Raw genomic sequence first — 7089 nt, forward strand, 5'->3', positions numbered from 1 at the left:
GATGCTTTGAGCTACTCTTAATTTTTAACTGCTTTTTAATATGAAACCTGCAGCGGCAAATTATGTATTTCTCATATTTTACACAACTGCTCCAAACTACTGATTGACTTGATCATTTTCAGGGGTGGGGGTGGGTGATCTTTCTCCATATTGCTGGTCCACGTACTAAAATTCTTTTATAAAGAAATGACCTGTGACATTTAGTCACCAAAGGAATTAATATACCAGGTCAAAGATTAACAGTGCTGTCCTGTAGATTAATAGGTCTTATATAGCCTCAATTGAGTTTTTTAAAATAAAAGAAGCAGTATTTTAACATACCTCTTTCTCTACATAGAGATACCATAAAATAAAACAAAGTAGAGGAAAGTAAAGGAAACCAAATAATTTCAGTACATTTTATGGTTTAAAGAGAAGATAAGATGAAGTACCTAAAATATAGGAATACCAACCATTCAGAATTTGCAATAAGGTAACACCTTATTCATTGCAGTACTCCCTTGAACTTAGGAATTATTGGAAACTCCTTTGCACGTCGATTTAATTAAGTTAATTTTAAATGTAAGTTAAACATTATTAAAAGACATAAGACGTTTACCTAAGTCTTTGCTCTAGAGAGGGCATTTAATGGCTTTGTAATAATAAAAAGAATATTTCTCTGTAATGTGTTGTTGAACAACAACCAGAATACCAAGAAAATGTACATAGGATTATGCTACTTCCCTCTTTCCTTGCTCCATGGGGCACTATCTGCTGCATAGGCCTACAGAATTATACTTTCATATTTAGACAATATGTACTCTCTATTTATTTATTTATTTATTTATTTTAAGGCCATTCTTCTGGTTTGCCAAATTCTATTAAGGCAGTGATACATTCTTTTCCTTATTTTGCATGCTTAGATCATGAACTTGGTGCCCTCTCAAAAATATTATGTGAAGTAGGTATTAATGCCATAGATTTTAAAGAAAGAAATGGTTTTCAGCTTTTTTTTAAGATAAATTTTTTAAAATAAATTTTATGGCTGTTCTCTTAAGGAATTTAATATTCACCTCTAAAGGACTTAACTTGTAGTGGATGAATTCCTCCTTTTAGCTAGCAGAGAAATAAAGCTTTTTTTAATCCCCAAAAGAAAATGCTAAAATAGCTTTTATATACAGTTCATCTGGAGAAAGATCTTAATCCTTATTGTTTTGACTAGGTATATAAATATTTGGTATAAAATAACTAGGATAGTTTTATTAGTTTTTCCCTTCTGAAATTTTAAATATATGCAAATATATATCATTAGATTCCTGTGGCAAATAATAATTTCTTCAGATTCTAAAGCAGGTATCTAGTGACTGCTTAATTATTTCCAGATTGCATCAAAGATGAATTGACAAATAATGGAAATGAGTAGTGATATGCAAATGGTATGTAACCACATATTACTTGTTTCTGGTAATCAAGTCTTATTTTTTAAAAAGCCTATTGTTTTTGAGAATTGAGATATTTAAAACTTGTTAAAGCTTCTTCCTAAAAATAGATGAGAAGAGGAGGTATTGTATGTTCAGAAGTTTTTTAAATAAAGAATTCAGTGTCACTAGTTCTAAGCCTTTATGGTTACTGCTGCTTATATTTCTCAATCTCAATCTCACTTTTATTTAGTTTTTTGTACATATTTTAGCTGAATGCTTAGGATTTATTAAGTGTATATAAATTGGTTTTCAAAAAGAACTGAGGCTTTCCCATATCTTTTCTGCGGATTCACTGTTAACAAAATCAGCTACTGCATGGTTCTGTGTTATGCTAATGCCTTTGCATGATTAAGATCTGTGAAGGTGTTTCTTAGTCTGCACCCCTTGGCCCTAATCCTCTTTGCAGTCTTTTGTTTGTTTTTATCTCTTTCATTTTTCTTTCTTCCTTTCTCTTCAGAGATGTCCAGTATGTCAAGTCTTCAGCAGTTTCCCTAAGTTTTCCCCTCTCCTTCCTTACCTCTCTTCCTGTCTTCCTCCCTTTCTTGCCCTTTCCTTTTCTTGAAGTTAGGGAATCCAAAAGAGGAAGATTAGTGAAATTACATCAGAATTTTTTCTTTAAAAAGATTCCTTCCTACAAATAAAATACATAGAATTTCTGATACCTTATTTCAGTTCATCAGTATGTGGCTAAATTTGTTGAATAATTGCTTAATAAATGAGCTGTTAACTAGTAATTTAGTTCCTAAATACTAATATTGAGGGCGTTTGGTTTACTTTTTGGATGGTGACTGTCCCAAAGCCTAATTATTTCCCAAATGAATTAAATTATTTGTTTTGGTAAAATTGTTTGTCCATTTAAGTTTCTAAGCCATTTTGAGATTTTTTAATAATTTGTGGGAGACTTTTGTTTTCTCAGCATGAACTGTGTATTAAAGACAGGCTTGTATGCATCATTATCATTAGAGGCCTTTGGAGTCTAAACATGTACTTCAGACTTAGACCTTTATTCTTTTTTTTTTTTTTTTTTTAAGATTTTATTTATTTATTTGACAGACAGAGATCACAAGTAGGCAGAGAAGCAGGTAGAGAGAGAGAGGAGGAAGCAGGCTCCCTGCTGAGCAGAGATCCTGATGTGGGGCTCGATCCCAGGACCCTGAGATCATGACCTGAGCTGAAGACAGAGGCTCAACCCACTGAGCCACCCAGGTGCCCCTAGACCTTTATTCTTAAAGTTGAAGTTCTGCTCCTGACTATGGTCCTGTAATTGAGGTGTTTATTGGATTTTAATTCTCAAATGGTATTGGGACTTACATTTAGGGATGAATCTCCAGAATGGTTACATGAATGTCTTTTTTTATGAAAATTTTTTTATAAAACGTTGTAATATCTGAAGACATTTTGAATATGTGGAAGGAATGCCTGAATAGAAGCTGGTATATTTTAAACATGCGTAAAGAACTAATTGAGCAAGTTGAGTGCAGTTGACAGTGAAAAAGAGAACAGTTTCTTGATGCATACATCATCAGGGTTTTGTGAAAAGTTTGCTTCTGCAGTCATTCTAAGCTGCTTTCTCAATGGCAAAGCATGGTTCTGGGCTTTGGCTTATTAGTTGTGATATCACTTGTCAAATTTAGCAGTTAATGGAAAGATTGCATAATCCCACCTCTCTAATTTTAAAGTGGAAACAAGTTGAGTAAGGAATGTGGTTGATAGAAACCGTGAAAATCAAGTCTCTTCATAGTTAACCACAGATTATTTATATAAATATTGATTATCAGGCTCGGGGTAAAATAATTATTTGAAAATATTAATATATCAGTTATCTATAGCCAAGAATTAAGTCAATGTTCAAGTTAAAATGGGTTTGTTGTTTTTAGTTGGTACCATTTTTCTCTCAATATTCAGAAATACGATTGTGCATTTTATTAATAGGAATGGAAGCTCATGCTTGAGGGTTTGAATAGGGTGGATGTATATATATTTTATAATTCAAGTTGTAAAATATGTAAAGCTACTGCTTTTTGAATAGAATATAAATGTTAAGACAAATCTATATATTATATATTTTTAAATACATGTATCAAACTTTTGTTAGTTGAATATAAATTACATTGTGTGCTTTATGGAATTCAGTAACTTTTAATAATAAAGCAGTTGTCATTGATTTATTTTATGTAGACTTGAATATTAAATTGAATAGATATTAAATCTCTTTGTAGTTTATAATGTAAAAATTTACTTATGTACTAGTTTCTCTTTACAAAGGACTGTGATCTACAAAGGATTGTGGAAACAGTAAAATGCCCATTTCCAAAGATAAGTGCAACAAAATGAAGATAGTCACTAAAGCACTTATGTATTTTAACAGATAATGTTTACTTAGTAGTGTAGCCTACTATGTCTTAGTGGTTCTTCATGCTTTAATTAATGAAATCCTGAGTAAAAGGTGGGTGTTTTCAGAAAAGGTGGAACTTGAGACTCAGGCACTTGCTTAGAGTTACCATGAGTCTGATGTTGCTGAGCTTTAGGTTGTATGGTTCCTAAGGATATACTGTAGAGAACTTTGGGATGTTTTCCTGAATATCCACACAGATCAAATAACTTACTTAGATGAGTGACTCCGGAAGCTATGAGAAGAGAAAAGGAGATAAGCAGAAGAAGGGCTATCTCTCTGCATCTCTGTTATTCATAGCAGGAAGAAATTTAATATTCTCTGCTGATTTCTAGGTTTTCTATTCACGGGGCATGTGCATGCCCAGGAGCACCTTACTCCTCACTGGGGCAGCTGTGCTATCATAAAACTACCTTATCTCAGCATGCTCGTTCTGCATTAGATGAGTAGCTGGTTAGATAAATGTAAGGTCCAGCTTCCTTTGCATTTGGACTTTGGTGACACTTTCTCCCTTTATTATAATCCTTAAAATAATTTCTACCTCTCATAGAAGGTTTAAGCCACTGTGAATAAGTGATTCTGTTGAAATCCCTGTATTCCTTAGTACTTTTCACTCTAACATATGGCAGAATTACACTTGAACTGAATTGAAGTCCAGTGCTGCAACTCAGGGTTTTCTGTGCTTGGGTAATATGGACCAAGGCCACAGTGGTTCTATATCTGTCCTGGGAATTCCTGTCAATAAATATTTTAAATTGCTTATGAGATTTCTTTTTAATGTTTGCTTAAGGCAAAATATATAAGTGGGAGACCTGTGTGCTCTTTCTAATTCAGTGGAGTGTGGAAATGTTTTAATAATGAAAGTTGAAATAAGAAACTAAGGTAGAAATTATCTTCTCATATAGGTACTTGGCCTTCAAGGACCTACTGTGGGTAGATAAAACTCATCAGGCAAGAACGTAATAAGGATGGCTATATCCTGCAGAAAAGGTATCCAACTTAATATTAAAGTTTTTTATGTTTCTCCCCCCCACACCCCAAATACATATTTCTCTTCTTTCCTGTCACGATGGCATTTCTATCCAACCTAGTTATCCAGATGAAGAATTATCACTAGTCCTCTCTGACACTTTTCCATCATTAATCTCTATTGAGCCTGTCTTTAAAAAATATATATCTAAAATTTCTCCCTTCCCTCCAGTGCCATTGCCGTTATCCTGGTGTTCCCAGGCTGCTCTTCAGCCATCCACACACCTTGTTCCATATAAGTAATAGCAAAACAAGGCTACCTGTACTTGGCTAATGTTCTTCCATGTTCCTGGAATGTTCATCATCTCTCTTTCTACCTGAAAAGTCTAGTTCAAATGTAGTTACAGGGTATCTTTGTCCTTCTTCCCTTCCCACTCCTTACCAGTTTTCTATCCTGGATTCTTTAATAAAAGGGACAATGTCTCAATGGTGCTTGTGTCCTCAGCATGTAGTATACAGTACCTATCCTATAAACTTTTAATAAATGTTTGTTAAATTAATTTGATTGTACTTGTATTTTTATACTAACTTTTCCCAAGAAACTTACTCAGGTGCTAGCAATTTTGAAACATAGATCTAAACCAATCTGTGTGAAGTGTCAAAGCAGAACACCCTATCCTTACTACTGCAGAGAGTTTGAAAATAACTACTTTGAAGTAAATCATTAACCATTTGTAACTGGTTTGATTTTATTTTATTAAAAAAAGTTTTCATATATTTTGCTGTACCTGAGGAATTATTTACAAATTAAAAATATAATTGGTTTAAGTTAGATATATTTGTGGAGACCAGAGATTATAAAGGTAAACCTAATACTAAGCTTAAAAACAGGCATTGAGCAAATACTTAGTACTTTTATGCTAAAAATGATGACAGATAAAAGAAAGCACATTATCTTCAAAGGGCCTGTGTTATAGGCAGGATAAGAAAGAAAAATAATGCAGCATCAAAAGTGATGAGCACTACAAGGTACAGCAAATAGCAGTTTTTGGTAATCACAGAAGTGAGTTGACTGCAAGAACTGTAATGACTTGAAAATTATAAACCTTGTGGGTAAGTTCTTGGCAAGTCCAATGACCCCAAATACAGAAGCTCTGGGACAGGATATGCCTGTATGAATGCCGAACTAGTTGAAGTTGTGGCTCATTCAGAGTAAGCCAGTGGGGGAGCAGCAGCCAAAGGCCAAATGATGTGTAGAACTTTGTGAGTGAGGGTAAGTTAGAAATTGGTCTTTCAGTTTCCAGTAAACAGTGGAGGCTCTAGTACTCTGTTCCTTTCATCCTTAGAGCATTCCTTTATCAATTCTAGGAGATAATAAAGCTGAGCCACTGTGTCAGTGGCAGTATGGCAGGGAATGTTGCCCGGAAAATAAAACCAGGAGTCTGAGCCACTATACCAACATCCCACCCATCAGAACTAGTTGAAACCCAGAAACCAGCAGAGTTCCATCCCCAGAGTAAAGGGCCCCTGAGGAAACAATCCTGTTGAGATGTTCATCTTGGAATGGTTCAGGGAATGTCAGATTTTGAACTTGGATTGAGGTGACGTCTCTGGCAGTGTCCTCAGGAGGCAAGGAGTAGATGAAAGTTTGAAGACCTAGGAAGAGAATAGCTTCCTCCACTTACTATACTTAAAAATGATTTATTTTAATACAGTGACCAATACACAAAGGTCATCCCTTCCTCCACCTCCCCACCCCAAAGATTTTATTTGACAGAGCACAAGTAGGGAAAGCAGCAGGCAGAGGGAGAGGGAGAAGCAGGCTCCTGCTGAGCAAAGAGCTGGATGTGTGGCTCTGTCCCAGGACGCTGGGATCAGGGTTATTCCTTCTAGGAAACAAGACATTATGGAACAATAGACCTAGAAAGCACTGGAGGTATGGAGGTGGAGGGGAGTGACAGGATCTGATACAGTTTACTGCTCTGCATACCATATCCTGTTGCAAACTTTTAAAGAATAAGGAACTGTCTTGTTCATCTTTTTTTTTTTTTTAAGATTTTATTTATTTGACAGAGATCACAAGTAGGCAGAGAGGCAGGCAAAGAGAGGGGGAAGCAGGCTCCCCGTTGAGCAGAGAGCCTGATACGGGCTGGATCCCAGGACCCTGGGATCATGACCTGAGCTGAAGGCAGAGGCTTTAACCCACTGAGCCACCCAGGTGCCCCGTCTTGTTCATCTTTAAAGCAAATACTGAGTGCCTGCTGTTTC

The 7089-nt window shown here is 35.4% G+C and overlaps 1 long non-coding RNA gene across 1 annotated transcript; it reads right to left on the reverse strand.

The window, feature by feature from the left end:
- Nucleotides 1-2249: 2249 nt before the first annotated feature.
- Nucleotides 2250-6791, reverse strand: LOC309859253. The gene is made up of 2 exons (XR_014308641.1): nucleotides 2679-6791; nucleotides 2250-2461 (listed from the first exon to the last, which is right to left on the reverse strand). It is a non-coding gene; the product is annotated as an uncharacterized lncRNA (long non-coding RNA).
- Nucleotides 6792-7089: the final 298 nt, after the last annotated feature.

The sequence above is a fragment of the Mustela nivalis genome (genome assembly GCF_964662115.1).
Source record: "Mustela nivalis genome assembly, chromosome: 2".
Lineage (NCBI taxonomy): Eukaryota > Metazoa > Chordata > Mammalia > Carnivora > Mustelidae > Mustela > Mustela nivalis.